Source organism: Pelodiscus sinensis, chromosome 13 (assembly GCF_049634645.1).
Source record: "Pelodiscus sinensis isolate JC-2024 chromosome 13, ASM4963464v1, whole genome shotgun sequence".
NCBI classification, from domain to species: Eukaryota; Metazoa; Chordata; order Testudines; family Trionychidae; genus Pelodiscus; species Pelodiscus sinensis.
In genome coordinates this window covers 33569300-33594162 of record NC_134723.1, presented here as the reverse complement: position 1 = coordinate 33594162, position 24863 = coordinate 33569300, and the positions used below count along the sequence as shown (strand labels likewise).

General features: G+C 40.4%; 1 long non-coding RNA gene across 1 annotated transcript in view; it reads left to right on the top strand.

Moving 5' to 3' along the window:
- The window catches only part of LOC106731459 (uncharacterized), a 183109-nt gene that overhangs the window by 84233 nt on the left and 74013 nt on the right, over positions 1-24863 (top strand). The window contains exon 2 of the long non-coding RNA XR_012907015.1: positions 5703-5806. This is a non-coding gene — a long non-coding RNA (uncharacterized LOC106731459). The remainder of the gene's footprint in view (positions 1-5702; positions 5807-24863) is intronic.

The window sequence follows — 24863 nt, the reverse complement described above, 5'->3', positions numbered from 1 at the left end:
TTAGGCTGTGTCTACATTGGCATCCCTTTCCGGAAAAGGGATACTAATGAGACATTTTGGAATAGCAAAATCCGCGGGGGTTTAAATATCCCCCGCAGTATTTACATTAACATGGCTGCTGCTTTTTTCCGGCTTGGGGATAAGCCGGAGAAAAGCGGCAGTCTAGACGTGATTCTCCAGAAAATAAACCCTGTAGTCTAGATATAGTCTGAGATTCCAACTATGTCATAGTTGTGTTTATTTACTAGCACTTCAAGTTCTTTCTGATTATTACCCATACTCCTTGCATTTTTATATAGGTATCTAAGATACTGATTTGATTTTGCCTCCCAGTTCTGCCTTGTCCTTTCTCTTTCTCTGCTATTATAGTCCAACCTCCCTCCCATTTCCGACCCAACTCCCAGGTCTCCGTGCTCTTCACTTACCTGTGGGCTTTCATCACCTGTCCCTGCTGAACCTGGTTTAAAGCCTCCCTCACTAAGTTAGCCAGTCCACATCCAAATACAGTCTTCCCCTTCCTCGAAAGAAGAACCCCATCCCTACTTAACAGCCCTTCTTCTTGGAACAGCATGCCGTGGTCGTGGAAGCCAAAGCCCTTCTGGTGATGCCATCTTTACAGACAAGCATTCATCTCCAGGATGCACCTGTCTCTGCCTGGACCCCTATCTTTGACAGGAAGGACTGAAGAGAATACCACCTGTGCTGACAGAAAAGTAAACATGCAACTGAATGGGCAGCAGAGGAGTGTAACAAAGAGGAAAACAGGGGTCCCTGTCCATTCAGTTCCCCAACAGGAGGGCTAGGGCCTAGGGGAGAAGTAGGGTGGGGGTGGAGGGGAAAGGTGAGAGGCTGTCATCCTGTTAGCAGTTTACAGGGCAGGGGAGAATATGGGAGCGAAGAAGAGAAGTTGCCCTGACCTGGCAGTGCCTGTAACTTACCCAACTTTTTCAAAGTGGCTGGTGACAGGCAATGAAGCACCTACCCCTGCTCCCCTTCAGTCGTCAGCAACTCCAGTTCCAACACGATTTGGGTCACATGATCCTCCAAGTACTTCCTGCCTCCCTGATTGGAGAACTTGCTTACCCCCGGCGAGTACAGACCCTGCATCGTGCAGCTTACAGGAAACGTTGACATACACACAGATAAACAGACACAAATAGACAAACTCTCTGAAATGTATAGTAGATACCTAACCCTTTCTCCCTGTTGCTCCCTCCAGTAAGGTTAAAGCAGTCACAGTCCCCATTACTGGCCCTTTGCTGCCCCCTGTTGTCATTCTACAATGTAACTGTTCCTCCTACCAGACCCCTCCCTTTCCATTTTATGAGAAATCAAATTCTAGGCACATTCCATTGTCCTGGCACAACCAAACCCTGAGCTTGCTTTAAGTTAAGATAAGAGGAATCTGCCTACCAAATTTGGTGGCTCTAGATCTTACCATTTTAGGAGGAGTTCTTGGACAGACAAACTTTCCAAAATATATAATAACTGTATCTAAGACACTTTTATTTAGCTTTAATGACAAGAAGAAAACAAATTACAGCTGGATGTATTAATGTAACCAACACCACACCTCTCATTTCCATCTGGAGATGGCACTTGCAAAGTTGGGAAAGGGACTGGTATTGACATATATTATTATACTTGTTACTAGTATAATTCTGATTGATTTATTTTTATTGGTGTTTGTGTCAGGATTAATAAGGCATAATCTTGTGACGATACTTGAGGAAAATGCGGATGACATTTCACTAGCAAATTATTTCATGTTAACAGTGCTGATACAGATAATATTCCTGTAGTTTATACAGCTTCTTCGTGGTTACAGAGGGGTCTTTTGTTCTCTCTGACCACTGTTCTTGGGAATACTACTGGCTGTTTCTGTTAGTGCTGTGTTCTATGCTGTTAAGGTGCAGCATGTTAGCGCATAAACAACAATATAGCAATTGATAATGAGAGCCCTATTCTGAATGTTTTCATATGCATAAATAACCTCATATGGTTGATGGACTGTCTCTGTTGCCCAAGAAGTGAGTACTTAATGGTATTTTCTCTCATAACATCAGAAATATATAGGTGCCATGAATGGTGGTTGAGTCTTGACAATCTTGTACATGTCCTGTATAATCGAGGAGGTTTTCTTTATTTCATGCCCAGGTATGGTTTGATCAGAATGCTCAGCTTTCTAAGGTTTACTCTAGTCCTTGTGCCTGTAAGGAAAATATACTGGTATAACAATTGTCCTTCTATTTCATGCCCTCTGTTTCTTTTCTCTCTGGTAATTTGTAAAGGAATATGTTACATTTTGTGAAATTACAAATTATTTAATGCCACCTAGAATTAGCTTGTGGGTGTGTGTGTTAAAGGTGTGTGTATCTGATACCCTCATGAGAATTCAAGATACAGAGTGGGTGTGGAGCGAACCCCTTCCTAAGGTTAGTGTTGGAGCAGCTGATCAGAATTTGCCTGATATAAATGGTGGCCTTGGATTCTTTAAACCTTTCCCCATACTCCTGAAGAGAAATGGGAAGGATCTTTACTAATCTGGAGCCCTGCCTTGTGTCCCTTTCCAATGGTGAAAATGGCACTTGATTTAAACAAAGGATTTAACCTGACTCTGCAGGCACAATGTGTAGGTTCAGTAAGATTTGGCAGATAGAATGGGTGTTGGGTGTTCATGGCAGTTTATACTCACAGCAAGAATAGCATGAGGAGAGGAAGGGCTTCTCTCCTCCCCCATGTCTTCTCTCTCACTGCATCTTCATTTTTACTTGGCGAGAGTGTTAGTGCTGAGATTGGAGTTCCTTCTCTGTGGCCCATTGAAAGCCCCTGATAATGCTTTCTCAGATGCCTGTGCCACTGTTAGCCTTGGAGAGAGGTTGACTAGAACATGTGTTAACATGAAATTAGATGTTGGTGTAATTGTGATTATCTGATCTTAAAAACCAATAGACAAGATAACTATGTGCACTTACCTCTCTACTACCTATCACGTGGAACTGCCAGTCTGTGTAAACTTTGACAAACTGGTATCAAATTTTATTGCCCTTCATACAAGTTCAGGTCTTTTCTTACCACTTTTATTTATAGCACGATAAAAAATATTGTTGTTATCTAGGACCATCTCATCTGGCCATCTACCTAACTGGAGCAATTAGAAAGCTGATCCTGTAGGGTTTCTTTCCATTATGTTTTAGCTGCAACTGAAGGCTTGTGCCTGTGTCAGTATGCTGTATTCCAAACCAGATGTTTTCTCCTCTAAATTGGATTCAGTGATCCAGAGAAGCTGTTTTTTAAGCCTGCTTCTTATGTTATTGATAATAGAAAAATAAGTGCAGAGTAAATACAATTTCATACTAGTGAGCATCACTGAGAAAATCACTTTTAATGTATTTGGAACAACTTACTACTTCTGAAAGAAATTGCTATAAAATGACAAAAGTTTTATTTTCATCTGTCACAGCAGTCTCTATCAATCATAATGTTTTATTAAAAAAGTTGTTTAGATGGTTCAAAATGTCTAGTCTTTCCCAGTGACACACATGCTATCTGAGAAGTTAGAGACAGTAAAGACCCCCCCAGAGCATCTAATTCATCTCCCTGCTCATTTGAAATTGTTTGCTGCTGTGTGTTCCCATAGATTTTAATGCTAGAAGGACCATTATGGTAATTTAGTCTGTCCGCCTGCATGATGCAGACCAAACAGCTTCACCTAGTCTCTGCATTGCACTTGTGACTTCTGTGTGAGCATTAATTTACCTTTCTGAAGGCCTCTAGTTGTGACTTTCAATGAGTGCAAGTGATGGAAACATGCAGCACATGATTTTTTTCCGAGTTAGTAGATGCTCCAATCAACAGGATTTTCCCCACTTGCATAAAATGATTATTCCACAGCCTGAAAAGTCTCACAGTTAAAATTGTTTTATTTTAAATTCAGCCTAAAATGTCCTCTTTTTATTCTTTTACAACTGCGTAGATCTGTAGCCCTAGGTTAGCATCGGTTTGTCTGTTTATCAATTATATTTATCAAGTGCTTATCTCCTTCATATCTACTCATTTCTAAGCTCCTACCTGTCCTCAAACTGGCAGCAGTCCGAGCTGTAGTTCATGCCAGGTAAGAGAATTGTAGCGTGTGCTACCATGGTGCATTTTTATGGAGCAGTTGGGAGCAAGCTAGATTTGCCTCATAAGGAAAGCAGCAGCAGACTCAGCCCACTGAACAGAACAGGGCTGCTCATGTAATTCCTTTCCCCCCTGCTTTAAATCCGTAACAATCGCTCAGGCTGGATTATTTATAATTTTGCTTCCACATGCAGCACATCAGAATCACATACCTCTGATGATTTAATAGAGGTTTTAGGGAGGTTAGCACAGTACTTTCAGAAGAGGAAATGCATTCAGGCAAGCTGGGCCTCAGTACAAGTGGTGTGTAACAAATGAGCAAAATCATTTGGCTTGAAATCTGTTTGGCTGGAGAAATGACAGTTCAGCTCTCTGATGTTCCAGCACAATCTCCACTACCCTTTTCTTGGATGAGACATTGATTTAAGGCAGGACTGGAGTAATGTGGCTAGATTTAATAAAGGAGTTGGGTAACTTCGTAAACAGCAAATAGTAGCAAGCAGTACTATTAGTAGTTATTCAGTCTAAGATAAAGGTAGTTAGAGCTTATCCACTAATTTTGTAAGATGAGCTCTGTAGGGAAGGAAGGAATCCCAAAATACTTCTAGCTACAGCATTGCACTGTTGCCTAGGTACATGGTAGGGTTTTTTGTTTGCTTCTGAAGCTTCAGTTACTTGCCATTGCCAGTTGCAGAATACAGCAGGACTTGATGAATCTGGTGGTTTGGTTCCTTGGGGGTAAGAGGAGGAGAAGAGGTCAACTCATTTACATTGGCACAGTAATGAGCTGGAGGAACCATGCCTCAGCAGAAAAAGGAACTTGAATGAGCTAATTATGAAAATGATACAGAGATTATTTAGCTCTCATGCTTCTCACCTTCTCTAAAATGCTTCTAACCTGTATCGATATGGAATTTAGACAGAGGTATACACCACGTTATTCTCACTGCTTTTGGAAAACACTTTGGCGTTATTTTTGGTCTTGCTCTGTGTTCCTACTCTGCCTTCTCTTATTTCTGCTTGCTCTAATGTTTTTTAAAGAGTAATTTGCTTTTTGCAGAAATGTCGCTTGGTGGAGAGTTAGTTGCTTCAGGTGGATGAATGAGAATAGTAATGCTTTGCCTGCAACAGCACTTTCCACATGTAAATCTTAACGTGCCTTGCAGACATTGTAACCACCCCAAAAGATATTAATAACTATTTATGATAGTATTTTAGAGAGAGAGAGATAAAATAAGGCACATTGCAGTTAATTGACGTGTTCAGCGTCATATAGTAAAGTCAGTGACTAAGGTGTGAAAAGAACAGAGGAATCTTTGATTTCACCCTCTTGCTCCAGTTACTATAACAGGAGGCACCAGTTGTTTTTTAGATTTGTGAACTACTCCCCACTTATGGACTATCTGTCTTTCCCCTCAATATCACAGTGCTTGGTTCTCAAAATATTTAATTCTGTGGATGACAAAGAAAGGCTCCATGGGTGACTGTTTGAGAAACACCAAACTGGACTCTGCTCATTGGGCACTGTTATCCCTAGAGATTGTTCATCACCCTAATACTTCTCTTTCTTGCTTTTTCAGAATGAAATGCGGAGTCTCTCTCTCACCTGCTAACTGGTGTGGAGCACCTTGTCTGAGAGTTCCAGTTGATCTTGGAGATTGTGAGGATCAAGATAGATCTTCAGGTAAAGAACATGTATTTTGAGCTTGTCATGACTGACTCATATCCAGACACAATATATTTTATAACATGAATGCTTCTTGACAGGCTGTAGATCACCCTTTGGAATTTAGAGATCTCATTTAAACAAGAAGTGAAGGAGTTGCCTTTTGTATATATAAAAAAAGGGTATCTAGTGTTGTTTGTGCATCTCTTCATTCTTGTGTAGAGTAGAAAGAGCTTTACTCAGCTCTGAGCATTTTCTCTGTCATTGCTCAGCTTGTGGTGTTATCCTCAAAAGGAAGTAAATGCATATGAACTCAAAGCAGTCACTTGTGCCATGCAGAGTGAAAAGAGACCATATGCAAATAACAGATAACAATTTTGTCAAATGTGAATGGGATTCTGTATCTTTAAGGGTTTTATTCCCCTCGCCCCATGAGAATAACACCTTCTCTTAATGGACTTGTTGCTAAAAGGGGCCGCCTTTTGTCTTTGAGGAAAAAAAGTGTTGCTCTCTGTATTAGAATCCTGGAATTCACATTTTTGTTTGTATACATTGGCTTTATTTTACTTGACAAGTAGCTGGTATATAAGACACCATTTTGAAATCTAAAGTGCCACATATATAGAGAGGACTTTTTAAAAGTGGAACTGTTTTCAAGCTGTGAGTGTTGAGGTCTGGAAATCAATCTCTGGGCCGTCTAATCCTCCCTCTGAAATGGTGGAGTTTTGTTAAGTATCCTGTCCCATAACACAAGAACAAGGAAATAGTACATTAAATTGAAAGACTAAAAAGTTTAAATTGGAAAAAGGCAAATAAGGTTTCTAATGCAACTTACTATTTAGCTCTGGAGCTCACTGCTACAAGATGGTAAGTTCAAAATAAAAGTATTAGAATAGGGCCAAATGCAGTAGGTGATATAGAAGCAGTGGATGCCAGATCCTGAGTCATTCTTCAGGACAAAATCTGATCCCCGGTGGGGGTCAGGCCAGGTTTACGCTATGAGAGACAGGTGATCTAAAATATGCAACTGCTGCCACATGAATAGCATAGCTAGAATCGACATACCTTAGATTGAATTTCTGCGGCCTGCAGCAGACCTTGGCTCCTGGCATTCACAGGGGCATACTGGTGTCTTTTTGGTTCACTTCAGACCAATCTTCCTCAGCCCTTTTATAAGTGCCACGTGACCATAAAGCTCCACAGGAGCCAGCCTGGGGGATGAGTGTACCAGAGTCAGCAAGACACAAACAGGGAACAGGACCCAGAAAATGGGCTAAAACAGGCCCTGAGGAGCAAAGAAATCTTTGTTTGTTTGTGACTCTTAAGTCCAACATTTGCTAATCTGGAAGGGGGTAAGTGGTTGTTTTTTTTTTTTTAAATCACTTAGTTCTGAGGACTAAGCAACAACTCCAGTACAGACCAATATGTAGGGAACTGAGAAGACCCAACTTGTGGAGGGAAACGGAGGCAAGGAGTGCTGGCAATGCCAGGTTTGGCCATGAGGAGGTGCTGCAGGGCAGGCAGGACCCAAGACAAAAGGGAAAGTAAATTGGAAGAAAGCAATGGAAGGACAAATAATGGTGGCGACTGTGAAATTGAGTAAACTCTTGAAACATTCAGCCCCATTTTCCTCTACCACCAGTGACGTTAATGCCTGTACCTTTCCTTTACAGAATCCAGAATGCTAAACTGGCTACTGAAGGTAGAGGTCTGTCATTCTAGTTAGGATGAAAAATGACCAAAAGAAATCCAGGCTTTGTGATTACACGCAAAATGTAGTCACAAAACAAGCATTTTAGGATAAGATAGAAAAATAGCATTACTGCTATTGGATTATACAATTAAATAAATTGCAGAAAGTGGGTGTTTCTAATTGGCTAGTTAGCCCCAGAAGAAGTGATCAAGAATTGTATGGAATGCTGTTTCTCAATGAAATTGTTTTATTAGCTGATGCAAGTTCATTCTGCCTCTAAAAGCACCTAAAGTAGGGGAGCCGTGCTAATCTTCATGTATGTGTGTGTATGTGTGTGTGTGCGCTTTTGAAAAATATGGCTTTTTATTTTTAGTCCTTTCTGGAGATTGACTATCTTTGTGTAAAGGGTGAACTTTGGTAGGTGCTTACTTCTAAAATTGCCTGTGAAATCATCTTATATCCTGTTTGAAGAAAAGAAGACAATGCTGTGGAAATGAAAAATGAGTTTGTGCAAAAGTTATCTTCTCTAGAAGAGACTCCGGAAATAGCGTTTCATTGCAGGGTTTATTACTTTTTCCCTAAGATATATAGATGCATGTTATCAGTATAACGCAGCTATCATGCTCATAGAGCAATAACATTACTTCCAAAGTTCCAGAAAGTATTTAACAGACCTTCTCAGAAGACAGAGACTTACAGAACTTTAATGCTTAAGCATTAAAGCAACTTGGGGTTTGTATTTTTATCTCATGGCTTTGCAAGCACTTTTGTATAATTATTTTACTAACTCCAATCTTCTGTACACAAAAGTATAACTAATACAAGTAATACTTTTTAAATACAATTTTCTCTCCAGTGAAATATCTAAGTATTCTAAATGCAAATGCCAAAGCAAAGAAATAAGAAACATTTTATCAAGTGTGTTAAGCAGTTGCACTAGGCATGTATTGTGTAGGTACCTGTTTAAGCAAGGAATAGTGTTTCTTCTGCTGTGAAGCAAATAGTTTTTTTTCAGTGAAGGGATTGCCTGTGTTGAAAGATAAGTTTGAAAAGTCTCTAAAATATAATACTTTAGGGAATTAGGGGATTTAAAAGTTCAGTATGCTCTTGTACCACACCAAGATCACACAAATCATCTTTCCCCTTTCCTTCTGAATGACAAGGATAAAGAATCAACTCTTTTCCTTTCCACTTTCTCTGAGATTAATATTTCCTCATCACATCTAATGAATGTTGTCTTCTTGGTCTTATGGTATCCATAATAGAGATAGAGTAATCTTCAAAAAAGACCAAGAAGCTTAAGGAGACAATATAATTACAAGAATTACCACTGGAAAAATTTAGCAGCAAGGTGCATACAATCTTCTCCTTGCGTCCAGAGGGTAGACTTATTGGGAGTTACATATATACATTGTAGATTACTTGGCATTGCTCAGACCCTTAATTCAATCTTTTTTTAAATGTACATGATTTATTGAAATGATTATCTTATTGAAAAATACAGTGTTATTTTTATGAAATTAATTTTAGTAATTTTTTAAAAATGGGAATTCCATCAAGTATTTTTTCTTCGTCCTATTAAAATCTTATCATTCACTATGTTTTAACAAAAAAGGGCTATAATCAATTTGTTTTCCAATAATATTGTCTTCTAGTTTTCAAACCTTAAGCATTGAGCAGCTGTGCCAAAATAGAGCACTACTCCGAATTTCTCTGTTTTATTTCTTTTCTGTAAAGTTTACTGAGAAACAATCCAATTCTAGGTTCATCCTATTTTTCTGGCTCATCTTACTTCAGTTTCTTTCAACATTTGCTCGGGTATGTCAGTTTTGAGGACTGTACTAGATTTGGTGATTCTGTCTCTTTTCTGTCTGATTTTATAAGAAGCAATCCCATTTTCCTAGCAAACTAAACCCTTACATTGCTTTGTTATGATAAGAGGAAGCTGTATATTGAATGTGATGGTCCTAGCTCTTACTGTTTAGGAGGAGTTCTTGATCAAATAGAAAAAGTTTCTAAAATATATAGTAGATAACCCCTCATTGGAAATGGTTATGTGATTGGTTAGAGTAATAGGAATCTTTCCTGATTCTTCGCTTCCAGTAGCAATCCTTTGCACTTTAGCGCTTATAAAACTGCCTCTGTTAAAATCCGTATATCCATTCCATACATTTTGATTTGAATGCAGTGAATTGTTAATGTCGACTTCCAAAAACATCTGAGGTAAATTGAGCATCTCATTTGTAACTGTGTGGAAGAGCATTACTGTGTAAATATGCAAATTGATAAAAATGAAAACATTCTTTTTATATATACCTTGAAATTGCTAATCTGCTGCTGCTATGCTGATGCCTTTGAGAAGTATAAATTATTAGAGCACTAACATTTGTCTATATTTGGTAGCACAGTTCTTGTGGGTATTCAACCACTTGGCTGAGGGCAAATTGTGAATCCATGGAAAGAGGAATATACAGTACATAAAGCCAATCAAAACGCATCTGCTTTCTAACGGTAATGTAAAGACACTCCTGGATCAGTTCAAGGAGACTGCCTGAAGGTATATGTCGTAAAAATAAAATGCTCTTTAAGTATGCCTAACAGGGCCATGACAGTATGACTTACTTCTCAGCATTAGTAAGAGGTGGGACTGCTATTATAGCAAAATCACTTGGTAAGATGTGAAACAACAAATGCTCATTTCAAGTGTTGACCTTTGCAAAGCTCATCATTGCTGCAGGACAGGGGAGTTACCATTGACTTCTTGGTGCCTGATCTGTCAATTATGCTGCCTGTGGTAAGCGCTGCACTTAGGAGGTGTCTGTAAAATAACAAATAATTGTGATGGACATTGTTAAATAAAACTGCTGCGTAATTGGTAATGATTATTATAACATCTGCAAGCCTCATAATGGATAGATCAATTATATACTCCCCTTCTCTCAGGCTAAATAAAGAAAATTAAATTCAGACTAATTAACTCAGCACATCCCTTATGGAAAAATCCTATAGAATTGAATAAAGAAGGATAGCATTTCTGCAGCTTGTTAAAAAAATTAAAACCAAACTATAGAAATCTACAACAAGGATAGAATTATCAGTGCGATTCTATGGATGACTGAATTAACTCAAAATAATTTCTTTAGGTTCTTGGGGTATGTCTACACTGCACGGTTATTTCGGGATACCTCTGGTATCCTGAAATAGCTACCCCGTGTCTACACAAGTTGACCATTATTTCAAAATATTTTTTGAAATAATGGGCGTGCTGTTTTGCGCATCCTGGTAAACCTTTTGCATGAGGGTTAAGGGATGGCTTGAAACAGTGCAATATTTTGAAATTTGGCACTGTGCAGACACACTAAATTTCAAAATAAGCTATTTCAAAATAGATTAGAAATAAGACACGCAATTTGCACTATGCAAATTGCGCATCTTATTTTGAGTTTAGGATGCTATGTAGGTGCACCCTTAGTCATTTCATTATTTTTGAATTCTATAGGACTTTTCCATAAGGGATGGGCTAACTGTTTGATCACTGGGAGGCATTCATGGATAAAGGACTGTTTTTACAGAAAGCACACTACCTGAGTAGGAAGGGAAATAGACTTCTGGAATGAAGATTGGCACAACTCATCAAAAGAACTTTAAACTAGGAACTTGGGAGAGAGTATTGGGAGATACTCATGTAATTTCCACACATGATTTTAACATGTGGCTCCATGTGCTGCCGCTCACCCACCACACCAATCCACAGCTTCTACTGGCCACAGCTCTCCGTTATTCATCAATGGGAGCTACAGAAGTGGTGTCCACAGGTTTCTGCTATGCCTTTATCGGTGTATGGCTACACTAGCCACCCTAGTTCAAACTAGGGTGGCTAATGTAGTCATTCGAACTTGCAAATGAAGCCTGGGATTTAAATATCCCGGGCTTCATTTGCATGTTCCTGGGCATTGCCATTTTTAAATGCCCAGTAGCTTGAACTACCTGCCTGCGGCTACACGCGGCACGGGCTAAGTAGTTAGAATTCACTCTCTTAATTTGAACTACTGTTACTCCTTATTGCAGGAGGAGTAATGGTAGTTCGAATTAAGAGTGTTAATTCGAACTACCTAGCCCGTGCTGCGTGTAGCCGTGGGCAGGTAGCTCGAGCTACCGGGCATTTAAAAATGGCGGTGCCCGGGAACATGCAAATGAAGCCCAGGATATTTAAATCCCGGGCTTCATTTGCAAGTTTGAATGACTACATTAGCCACCCTAGTTTGAACTAGGGTGGCTAGTGTAGTCATACCCTCAGGGGCTGCAGGGACATGCCAGCCACTTCCAGGAGCACAATTGCCATAGGGATAATTACTCCAGCCATGACAAGTTAGGCATTTTAGAACTCACTACAACCCCACAACCTGTCTCCCTCTTGAGAAGGAGGAAAATCAAGTTAAAAGGGCACAGCAATGGGGAAAGGAACAGCAGTGAGTAGAAGAATGGACATTAAGGGAAAGGATGATCCTGATACCAGTCAGATGATACTGGCTGTAGAATGACTATAGCCAATCAGGCAAAGGGTGTAGGTAAAGCCAAGTAGCAATCCTGAGTTAAGATATTTATACACCACCGCAAGGAGCCTGGGAAACCAAACAGAGGAAGGAGAGCTACTGGTGCAGGAAGTGAAAGCACATATTATAGGGATAACAGAAACATGGTGGAATAGGAGACATGACTTAGAGTACAGATATTGAAGGGTATGTGCTGTTTAGGAAAGGCAGAAAGAAAGGCAACACTGATGGAGTAACATTGTATATTAATGATGAAGGAGACTATAAAGAAATTATAAATGATGGAGTAGGTAAGACAGAATATGTTTGGGCCCCTTTGGGGAAGAAAGCTACTAGAAATTCCCCTATTATAGTTCTTGGGGTATGTTATAGACAATGAGGATCTGATTTTAATATGGGTAGAGACATCTGTAATGTTTTTAATGAAATTAAATGTTGCAGGGGATTATGTGATTATGGGAGACTTTAATTTTTCATATATAGATTGGAGGAAAAGTGCTACTAATAATAACAGGACACAGATTTCCGACATGTGATAACTGGAAGATTTTTTTTTTAACCAAATAATTACTGAATCAACTAGAAGTGACTTCATTTTAGATTTGGCATTGGTGAGTAGTGAGGACCTCATAGAACAACTGGTTGTAGATGACACCATGGTTCAAGTGATAAAGAGTTTAAACTAAATGGAAGGATAAACAAAAATAGATCTGGAAAATACAGTCCCTTGATTTCAAAAGGGCAGATTTTAAAAACATAAGGAAATTAGTTAGGAAAATGGACTGGACTGAAGAACAAGGATGTGAATGTGGAGGAGTATGGGAATTACTTTAAGTCAAAATTGCAGAAGCTACCTGATGGCTTATCCCAAGCAAAGGAAAAAAAATTGTATGGAAGGATTACACACCAAGCTGGGCAAGAGAGCATCTCAAACACGTGATTTAAGAGAAAACAAAAAGCCTGCAAGGCTGGGAAGATGGGAAGGGTTAGCAAAGAAAGCTCTCTTGGAAGTCAGAAAGTGAAGGGATAAAGGGAAAACTTCCAAAAGCCAAGTAAATTGGACCTTGCAAAGGGAATTAAAACCAGCAGTGAAAGGTTCTATAGCTATATAAATAAAAAGAAATCAAAGAAAGAAGAAGTGGGACTGCTAAGCACTGTCGATGGGATGGCTATTAAGGATTATCTTGGCATGGGAAAATGTCTGAACAGCTACTTTATCTCCATTTTTAATGAGGCCAATGAAGATTTTAAGGGTTGTGACAGGCAAGCTAATGGCAACATGACATGGTGGTAGAAATTATCACATCGTAGGTGGATGTAAAACTCAAACACTTTATTTGGAGCCCCTGCTTTAGTCCCTTTAATCTCCATCCAAGAATACTAAAGAAACTGCCACATGAAATTCCAAACCCTATAGCAAGGATTTTTAATGAATCTGTAAACTCTGAGGTCATACCTTAGAACTAGAGAATTGCTAAGATAGTTCCTATATTTAAGAAAGGGGGCAAAAGTGATCCAGGAAACTACAGACCAGTTGGTTTGACCTCAATTGTGTGCAAGGTCTTGGAACAAATTTTGAAAGAAAAAGTAGTTAAGAACATAGAAGAGAATGGTAATTGGGATAAAATACAACATGGTTTTATAAAAGGTAGATCATGCCAGACCAACCTGATTCCCTTCTTTGAGAAGATGATGGATTTTTTTTAGACAAAGGAAATCCTGTAGTTCTAATCCTAGCTGAATTTCAGTAAGGCTTTTGATATATTTCCACATAGATTATTAATACAATTATTATTTTCCTTGTAACTCAAGTTGGTCATCCAAAATCAGAAGCCACTTCTGACAAATTTGGGTTCTATTGTAGAGGCAGAAGGATCCATTAGTATCCCTGAACCCATTTGCTTTCCTATGTCAGTTTTGTCATGTGGCTACAAATGGAACTGTATGTTTTCATTTATACTAGTTCCATCTTTAAACCTTTGCTTCTACAAGGAATAAAACTCCACATCTTGGCACATTGATAAACTGGGCAAGAAGTTCCCCAAAGGAGTTACAGTAGTTAGTATTCCTCCCAACACCTTTTATGCAAATCATAGGCAAAAAGATCATTGCCCTGTTCTGAGCAATTAGCACAAAACTGGCAGTCTTAAAAATATGTTTGGTGTCAATGGTAATATGCAGAATCATATATTAATGACTGCAGCCAATATAAATAATAATAGATTTATCTAGTATTGCTCGGGTCCTTAACTTCATTTTGATTTTTGAATAATAAATGAAAATGTACGTTTCATTTAAATCATTACTCTTGGATGGGCCTGGGAATAAGGGTTCAGTGTGCAGGATGCCCCCGGGAGACAGGAATATTCCAGCTTTCTCTCATTGCAGCAGCTTGGGGCCAGGTGAGCAGCATTTCTTCATGGCTACTGCAGCTCCAGTGGGCACAGCCGAGGGAGAGGTGCATGTCCCCCAGCTGTGGCATGTCCTGTACACCTGCCCCTGTGCTTCCCAGACAGAGTGAGAAATGCGGCAAACTGTGCACTTTCCTTTGCTCCCTGACAAAGGGGAACAGTCAGGAATATTCCAGTACAAATTGTGTGTGTGTGTGTGTAAGCTTCGGCCCCCCACTGCCCTCCCTAAAGTTCACTTGGGGTATGTCTACACTACAGCACTAATTCGAACTAACTTAATTCGAATTAGTTAATTCGAACTAAGCTAATTCGAATTAGTGCATCTAGACCTAAAAGCTAATTTGAATTAGCGTTTTGCTAATTCGAACTAGCATGTCCACATTGAGTGGACCCTGAACCGAAGTTAAGGCTGGCCGGAACCAGTGCCAGCAGGGCATCAGGTTAGGACTTAGAGTGTGGAGCTTCTGCCTCAAGCTAGCCGAGGGCTGTGCTTAAAGGGACCCGACCCCCACCCCGGACAGACAGTTCTCAGGGTTCCCCGCTTGCTTGTCTACCTCGATGAGGGACAGCAAAGCAGTCCTGTCTTAGAGTGCCCTGAGTGCCCACACTCAGCACATCACAGCACTCGGCCATCAGCCCAGCTGCACTTGCCGCAGGCTGCCATCCGGGAGATCGATCGGACGGCTGTCAGGATCCAGGAGGCCCTGCAGGAGAGCTTCCATCCTGAGGAGCCCGCAGAGCCACCCCAGTCCTCCCCATAGGGGGCCCCATTCCTCTGTCACCTTCTTCCACTTACCCCTCCCTAGCTCTCCTTCCTGATTTAAAAAATAAAGGATACATGTGTTCAAAAATAGAAACTCTCTTTATTTAACATAACTGGGGGGAGATTAACCTCTGGGGAGACTGGAAAAAGGAGGTGGGAGAGGGGAAGAGAGAGGGTGGAAGGGGGGGGGGAAACCTGGGAGGGAGCTGGAAGGGGGAAGCCAGGGGAAGAAGGAGGAGGGGAAGTATAAAACTATGGTATGCCATATCTTCAGTACTGTGTACAGATGTGGTCTCCTCACCTCAAAAAAGATATTTTGGCCTTGGAAAGGGTTCAGAAAAGGGCAACTACAATGATTAGGGGTTTGGAACAGGTCCCATATGAAAAGAGGCTGAAGAGACTTTTCAGCTTAGAAAAGAGGAGACTGAGGGGGGAATATGATAGAGGTCTATAAAATCATGAGTGGTGTGGAGAGAGTGTTTAAGAAGAGTTCTTGTTTAGGAAGAGTTCTTGAACAAACAGACATACTCACAGACAGACAAGCTCAAATATATAGTAGATATACACACAGACAATGGGATTAGTTTGTCCTTTTATCACTCAATAATATCAACTCTTCCCTAAATTCTAGGGCAGCTTCTTTACCCATTTTGGGAGAACTCACCTTTTGTCTTGTGTAGAGTGGGAGAATAATTAGCTACCTTGAAAAGGAATCATAGCTGACTGAATTTACTAACGTCTTGATTTCTAAAGAAGATGTGAAAACACTACTGGTTTCTTTGAAAGATGCAATGGCTGTCACAGTAAAGTGTGTTAATAGGCATCTTTGTGTTGACATTTTGCCAGTTCACTGTTTCACCCTGGATTCAAAATGCAACATTAATTTTCCTGTTACTTAAAGAACATGTTCTGTTCTCTTCCCTCCCTCACCTATCCCTGTCTCAGCTGTCTTTGCTGAAAGTTAGCCTCTAGCTTAAGTGTCAAATATGTTATCCTAATGTTTGGTGTACAAGCTCTTCTAGAAATTCCAGTGCTATCAAAGAAAATGTTTCCTAACTTATTTATATTTATCCATTCTTATTAAACAGGGAGGTAGAAACATGCCTAGGTTGCAAATAAAACTGTAGTTTTCATGGGAATTTAGTTATAGGCCAAAATTACTTTTTCAAGCAAGAGTGCTTATCATTAGCAATTGAATTGGTGCTATTTCTGAGATGTGCACACTTCCTGTTGGGTGCTGGATTGAGAGTACCAGCCTCATTTCATATTTTATAACCTTTGCGTAGTAACAACTTTTGTCATTATTGACTTTGGACCCTATTATAGCCTTAATGATACCAATGGTACCCAATTAATGCTGAGTCTACTAAGGTTCTTGTCCCAGAATCAGACAAGTTCAAATATCAGGTAGGGAACTCCAGGCTGTATAGTGCACTTACATGCAACTTTAACTACCATTGTTAGTACAATGAATAGAGATTGGAAAGCTCTAAAATACATAAGCAAACAGGAATCTACTATATATTTGAGAGAGTTTGTGTGTGTGTATGTGTGTGCGCGCGCGCCCATCTGTCTGTCTGTGAATTTGTTTAAGAACTCCTCCTAAATGGTAAGAGCTAGAACCACCAAATTTGCTATGCCATTTCCTCTTATTATAACTTAAAACAAGATCAAAATTTGGTTGTGCCAGGACAGTGGGATGTGCCTGGAATTTGGTTGTTTCTAATAAAATGGAAAGGAAGGGGTCTGGTAGGAGGGGCAGTCATACTGTAGAATGACCACAGGGGGCAGCAAGGGGTCAGAGATGGGTACTGGGACAGCTATAACCCCACTGGGAAGGAGGGGACGGGTGGAGAAGGGCACATCTATCTACTATATATTTCAGAGAGTTTGTCTATTTGTGGGTCGCTTCCCTAGCTGGGGGACATGCATCCTTCCCTGGCTGTGCCTGCTGCAGCGACCATGGACAGGCACTTCTCACCTGGCACCGAGTTGCTGCAGTGAGAGAGGGCTGGAGTTGTCCTCTCTCCTGGGGTAGCCAGTGTTCTGAACCCCTCATTCCTTCCCTACCCTAGAACAATGATCAGATCAGTGCTTGTAGATAATGATAAATTATAGCACTATTATATCGAAAGGTGGAGGACTAACTACTTTCTTCATGAAGGCTCTTGCATGTATAAGGTCTGGGAATCACCATGAATATACAGACACCCACCCTTCTCTGTCCATATCAAACTTCCTCACTCTTGTTATACTGGTGTGCCTTTCCCTGATATGCTAGCATATTAATTCCTATTGACTCATTACCATATTGCTAAAACAAATTTGTAGTTAGACATTTACTAATGATCCTATCTTAAAATATCCAAGAGTTCATGAGTCCTGTGGTTGCCTAGTCTCATTTCATGCCAACTTTTTCTCTTAAGCAAGCTTTTCCCAGTCCCCCCACCCCCAAATCTAGGGTAGCCATTGAGCAATGTTATCTTTGTAAAGGTTCCCTAGGCTTCACTTATGTTAACTTGTTTAAACCAGTGTCTTAGAGGATGCAGGCCTGTATGTTCCTTTCATTGCTGCTGAGTAAAATAAGGCTAGGCTGGCTCTAAGAGCTACACTATTAAAATAGGCAGTGTGAAGGTAAAAGGCTCCTGAGCGATCTTCTTCCTGTGAAAATTCTTAATTGGTTAGCCAGATTGGAAGACTGCTACAAAGTTCCTTAAGAAGAATTTCATATGTAGTATTGTCAGTAGTGTCCTTGGCCCTATTCCCTATACTTAGTTGAGAAGAGACAGGGGCTATAGGGGAAGCAGTCTGCAGTGGTTCCCTGGGAGAAGAGAGTTTTGTCTGGAGCTAGAGAGTTTGGCAAGGAATCAAAGAGAAGTAGTTTACAGTTATTCCCTGGGAGGACAAAATTGGAGCTGGTAAAACTGGAGGAGGGGGCAGACAACGGAGAAGGGGTGTAGGAAGGAGTCCAGGGAAATAGCTATAGGTTCTTGGAACAAGCAAACCATAGTTCAGGGATCTCAAACTCATGACCCATGAACCATCCCCAGCTGGAGCGATTGTATAATCTGGCCTGGAACTCTTGGTAGGCTGGGGGAACTGTCCCTTACTGGCCCCCATGAACCACCCCTTCCTAATCATGGAGGGAGAGAGGCCTGGCGTTATGCTGCTGCAGCAGCAGCAATCACACCTACCTGCACTTTATGTGGTAGCAGGCACTGTGGGGGGAAGCGGAGTACAATGGGCAAGCGCACCTGCTCCACGGTGTTCCACTTCCCCACTGCAGGAAGTGGGGATAGGGACAGAATGACTGCTGCTGTCATGCCAGGCCCCTCAGTGATCCACAAAGCCGCGTTCTTGTGAGGACGGGTGCCATGGGAAGGACAGGGCGGGGTGATGATCAATTCCTCTGGCCAGGAATGGCCCACGGGCTGGGACTTTGAGACTCCTGCCATAGTTGCGGAACATAGAGTTCCTGGGCTGGAACCCAGAGGTGTGGGTGTTTCCAGATTCTTCTCAGCCACTGGGAAAGAGGCACAGTCCTGGGGTTGGAAAACTCTCTGGAGTGGTATGCAGGCACCTTGTCCAGTGCCATTTGATATTCCAGACAGGGAGGAATATACAATATAGTGATTGAAGCTCCTCCTCCTGGCCAGAGGAGGAAGCACCCTGAGTCTCAAAAAATGGAGGGGCACAGTGTGAGAAAGGGGGCATTAGATCTGAATGGAACTAGCCAGACGGGAATACACAGAAGCACCCAACAGTGAGTAATCCCCATTTGGCTCAGAATACCTGTTTGGGTTTCACGTCCTATAGCTTCAGATAATTTGCTATTAAGGGTTGTATTGAATCTTACATGAAAAATCAATTATGGGAGAGGGCAGGAAGCTTAGAATTCAACCCAATCAATGCAGTACAGCATAAATGTAGGCAATAAGAAAGTACAAAGCATTTCAAAAAGTTAATTCCATGTGTGAATAATGGGAGAACAAAAGGCCACCCTTTTCAGAAGTATTCATTGATGTAGTAGGCCTCAGGTTTTGAGTGCTCAGTTACAGACAATATCTGTGCCTGACTTTGAGTAGCTCAGGGGCTGCAGCTCCTAATGGTGAAATGTCATTTCAAGTTGTCCCACAACTGAGCTGGCTGATTTCTTGTAGGTATCCTAATGTAAGTTGGTGTTTAGGTAAAGACTGTAGCCGTGCATATTAGTTCAGTAAGGGTGTAGTGTAGCGTGTAGAAAAGGCAGCACAGAAGAAAATGAGATGTTTGTGAGTTATATGCACAAATGGATAATCAAGACTGGCATTATTGATGGAGTAGAGAAGGATGGTGACTACTCTTTTGGGTTGAGGAAGGTGGTGGGGTCAGATCCAGCACATGACAGCTGCTACTAATGTGGCATAATGTGCTACTGAAAGACACTGATACCATGGCAACGTTTGCAATAGAAAAACCTGAGTAGAACAGAATAGCTGGTAAAATACCTTGAGGGGCTTTGGGGTTACAGATGCTCTTGCCATACAAGTACTTTTGGCCAAGTTTTCTTTCACTGTATACTAATCAGATGAGGCTTTAGACCAGTGGTCCCCAACATTTTTGGGTGGCGGACGCCACATGGGGCTGCCGGGCTGCCCTGGGCAGGGGCCGTGCATGTGCCGCGCTCCCGGGGGCGGTGCTAGGCGGGAGCACATAAATGTCCCAGCGGGTGCCATGGCGCCTGCGGGCACCACGTTGGGGACCACTGCTTTAGACACATAGCCAAATCAGTTAGGCTTCACATAAGTAATGCAGGGAAATATACAGCCTATCAGGTGGATGGAAGTTATATAAGTGTTTCAGGAATCCAGAGATACCTATAGTCTTGAATATTTGTGTTTTTGTTCCTGACTCAAGGTCTAATGAAGGAGCGAGGGGCTACGTGTGACTTAGGATCAGTTTCCCAGGAAAAGAATCATCAAAATAAATGTTTTCTGATAACTGCTCAGATTGTTTGGAGATGTTCAATCCTGCCACAGTCTTTCTTTTATATATGAAAGCTTATATGAGCAATAGGCTAATGTTCCTTGACAAATAATGAATGCTCAGTGCCTTTTTCTGTGGTATAAACTTAGTGGAGGAGAAAATCCCTCCAGCATGATGCATGTGTTAATTTTCCTGTTGGTGGGCAGTCTTCTCTCTGGCTATGTCTAGACTACAATGCTTTATTGGAAAAAGGTATGCAAATTGCGCTCCGTAATTTGTGTACCTTTTTCCGATAGTTTTGTCAGAAGAGACTTTTCTGAAATTTGGCCCGTCTACGCTGGGCCAAATTTTGGAAAATTCTCCTCTTTTTGAAGAGCCTTTCTTCCTCATGGGAACAGGAAGACAGAGCTTCCAAAAGAACGCGTCTGCTCTTCTGCAAAAAAAAGCAGAAGAGCAGACACGTTCCCTTGGACGCGGTGGAGTTTTTCTGAGATACCTCCAACATCCTGGAAAACTCCCGTAGTCTAGACGCAGCCCCTTTTACAGCAAATTTTATTTCCCCTTCTATGGATAGCACTTTGCATACCTCCTTACCTCGCATCACAAAAAGCATGAAACAGAACTCACTGGAATCAATGTAAAGATGCCTAATTTTGGTAAGGGATGTTGTCTTTATTAAAATGACAGCTGGAATAGTATTGGTTTTCTTTGCCTCTTAGAACCAACCATTCCATGAAAGGAAAGAGCAGAAAATCTTCAGTGAGAGAAAGAGCTCATTAGTACTTAAATTAGGTCCCAAAATATTGAAATGAAACTTACCTGTTTTAACTCTACTGAAATCTCTTTACTCAGGCCAGAGATGAATTTGCCCCTTACGTTTTTCTGCCTTTATTTCTACACACACGGAGCCATCCTTATTTTTCTTCTACCCGCCAATATCTCTCCTTTTATTTATCCTCTCTTGCTCTCCTCCTCTTCATGGTCACTAACTTTCAGTTGCCAAATTGTTCCATTCATCAATGTCACCTTCTCCTTCTGTTGCAAAGTCCTTTAACTTATCTGTTGCTTCAGATAAATGGTTTTAATTTAATATTTTAAATGTTTTCTTCGTCTTTGGTTTCTTCTCATATTTGTTATCCAGCTCCTTTACCCTCTTTTATGAAAACAAATATATAAATATTGATTATCTTAGTTTTTGTTAAACTTTTACTTTGGAAGTAGACTTATCTCCAAAACAGTGTATAATATTTGCACACAAGGTGAAGAGAGTTTAGTGAAGGGAGAGGTCAAACCATTGGTGGGAGAGAAAAACAGACTACTTGGAAAAAATTCCCTCTTATTTATTTAGAGTAGTAGAAAAAGATCTTTCACTGGAAAGAGGCAGAGGAAGTAGGGATGAAGTATGTCTATTTCCGCACACAAAGATCAAAAGTTAAACTTTCAGTCTAACATGAATATTAAAAAAAATAACAAAGCACAAAAGTAAAGCCTCTATGAGAGAGCAGCGCATGTGCGTGTACTTTGCAGAAGCAACTCTTAGAACAAAATAGTGGTCACCATCTTTACACATGACTAAGTTTATTGAAAATCTGAAGGTGATATTAGAAGGAAAAATGAAGTGGTGATGCCAAATTATATGTTCCAAGAATAGACTGAATTTATTTTTGTTTTCTTTAATTCATGGACGAGAGAAAATGTAAGATCCTGAGCTGACTTTGATGGAGATACTCTGATGTACAGTGTACCCAAATCTTCAACCCTGCACCTTCAGGATAAATACCCTATACAGAAAAGTACATTATTTAAGAGAAGGGATCTTGTAGTGCTTTAATAGATGTGGAAACACAGAATGCCTTGACTTTGGCTGAAATGAGAAAGATTCAACCATCGAAGAAGATGTGTAAGAAAGTATAAATGGGATAGATGATGATAGTTTAATTACTGTTCTCCACTGTACTAAATACAGGTGGCAGCTTTCCATAGCAAGCAGTGTGAAAATCTGGACAAGTAATTTCTATTTGTAAAGTCCCATCCTCACAGTGGTGGTTGAAGAGAAAGCAGCTGCCCTTATGCTATCCTCCTCTCATACCTACGTTCACAGGAAGTTACTTCTTCCCGCCGTCAACAGAGGCCAATGTTCTCAGATGCAGAAAAAATGTCCTGAAGAAAGGTGCTAGCGACCATTGGTTGGATTAAGCCTGAGGCAACAAATATCCCTGGGGATAGCTGAGTGAGCCTCTATTTATGCTCATGGCTATCATTAATATTTGGGCCCGGGTGACCTCCACACCATCACAGCCACATACTGTTGCTCCTTATTTTTGCCTTCAAGACTCTATGCTGCCCCTGCCTATTCGGTTGTCAAGCTTTACATTGTCTTCCCTCCCCCCCCCACCTCCTGCACTGATATACTCTGTATATCTGGTAAAAGCTCTTTGAGCTCATTACAGTAATTTCTTTTTAAAAAAACTACTTAGACGACATTGAATTGAGTTGACGTGTATCTAAGTTTGCTGTTTCTTTCTCCTTGCTTCTTTGTACTTGCCTGTCCTTAGGTAGAGAACTCTTCAGAACAGGTACTATCTCTCTTCAGTGTTTGGAAATTATCTATCATAGGTGCTATCACCAAAAATAATAATAGGCTTATTTATTTGCTACTTCCTTTGTTGTGTTTTGCACGCAACAGCCCAATGTCTCCTTTTTACTCCAAAAAGAGCAATTAAATTATTTTACATATAGACTGAGAATTTTGGTGAAGAGATTCAGGGGAGCTCTGGATGTTGCAACATCATAAAGAAGCCTGCAAGGCTGTTAGAAACATTGCTGAAAGATGTTCTGCAAAATGCTTTTAAAAATATATAGGCTATTGCTGGCAAAGAAAAACAATATTGAGTGTTTCAGCCAAAAGCTTATATTGAATAAATGGCTTTGATGCAATTTCCTGAGTGGGCGAGTAGGGGGATGAGAGACAACCCTTTTTGTTGTGCAATTGTTGAACATTTTCTTTTTTTCTTTTGCCTCTACAAAAAGTCATTTTTGGATACACTCTTTAATGGCTGTATTTACCTCAAAGGACCCAAAGGAGTATCTTTTATTTACTGCCTTCATAAGCATTGACATTATAGAGATTTTAGCCTTCTACTTTTGTTACTATGGCCTTATTAAATATAAATGTACTGTTGCCACATAAGGCAAAACAACTAAATCAGACCAAATTTGTTATTTTACATAATTATGCATTAAGAACAATGTATAATTAATTAAGTCATCTTAGATTCAGGCTATACTGTAAGATGTAGGAATGCTGGTATGTCAGTTGAAATTGGCTTTTCAGTAGAAAGTCTGTTAAGTCTCTCTGGAAAAAACGGTCTTGGCAGGAAATTCTTTAATTAAAATAAAAAAAAGATGAAGTGTTCCTCTTTATTCAGTCTATGTAGGAAACTCTTCTTAATTTAAGTGAATCTTTTTTTTTAAATAGCCTGTCTTCCTACAAAATACAGTAAAATAAACCCAACTTTTTTAAATTCATATTTTCTCAGAGGTGCTAGGTTTCATTTTAAAAGCCAAATCTATCTCTAAAATGATTAAAGGCTACCTAACATTTTATAGAAATGTTTTTCATTTGTTAGAGAAAAGTGCTTGTGGCCCTTTCCTCAGTATAATAATAAGGAAGGAAGACTACTTGTAAGGACTCAATAGAAAGACTGCCACATGTAAAAATCTGTGAGATTTAATGTACAGTACCGCTTTAAATTAACCCCGTGTTAAGTGTAATGCAAGGAGAAAAAGGACATGGGTAATTCTTAATTTTAAATAATTAGTAGGCTATATTTTTTGCTCCCTGCTTATTGATTGTAATATTTTTTGAAGATTGAAAATTGAGGGCTAAAATCTTGCCGAAGGCCACAAATGCACACAGTAATAAAGACGAGTGAGCAAATAATGAGGCACCTAAACTCTATCACACAGCACAAAATCACACGATCTATACAATGCAACTTGCTTATACTTCACAAGATTACAAGATATGATTAATACAACTTAACTACTGACTAAGCTAACAATTGATAGATTTAAGTAATACTTACAAATCCAGCAATGATAACAACATGAAGACACACAAAAACTCGGAGCATGTTCAGGACTCGCGCACCCCTATCTTTGACTCGAAGGGTGGGGAAGGCAGCCTCATGGTGATCAATCCTTCAGCTGGGCAAAAAAACCACGTGCCCTCAATACACGGAACCTCCGTCGAACAAAGGGGTTGAAGGTCTTTTATAACATAACCTGATATCCGGTACCTTATTAGGGTCAGTTCCCTGGCCGGGCCTAATAGGCTAGTAATGAGGTAATGTGAAATACTGCCCTATAGGATTTTTCATGATGCCCGCCTGATGGCCTCGTGGACAGTGCTGGGTGTGGGCATGGTCAGTGTGCATGGCAGTTGCGTCTTATCTCCCTATGCCTACCTCCCTGCCTTCAAGGACCGGTCAAGAGAGTCTTATTTATCTCTTGCAGCTGTGTTCTATTTTTTTTTCATGCTTACCTCCCTGTTCTATGATGCCTACAAGGCCAAATTCCGTTTTACAGAAAGCTGCATTGTGCTTCCCATGCTTCTCTGAGTATCTTACAGTCTGGGTTTTCTGTGAGGGGCCTTGTGTGGCAGGATGGGCTATACGCGAAGGCCATG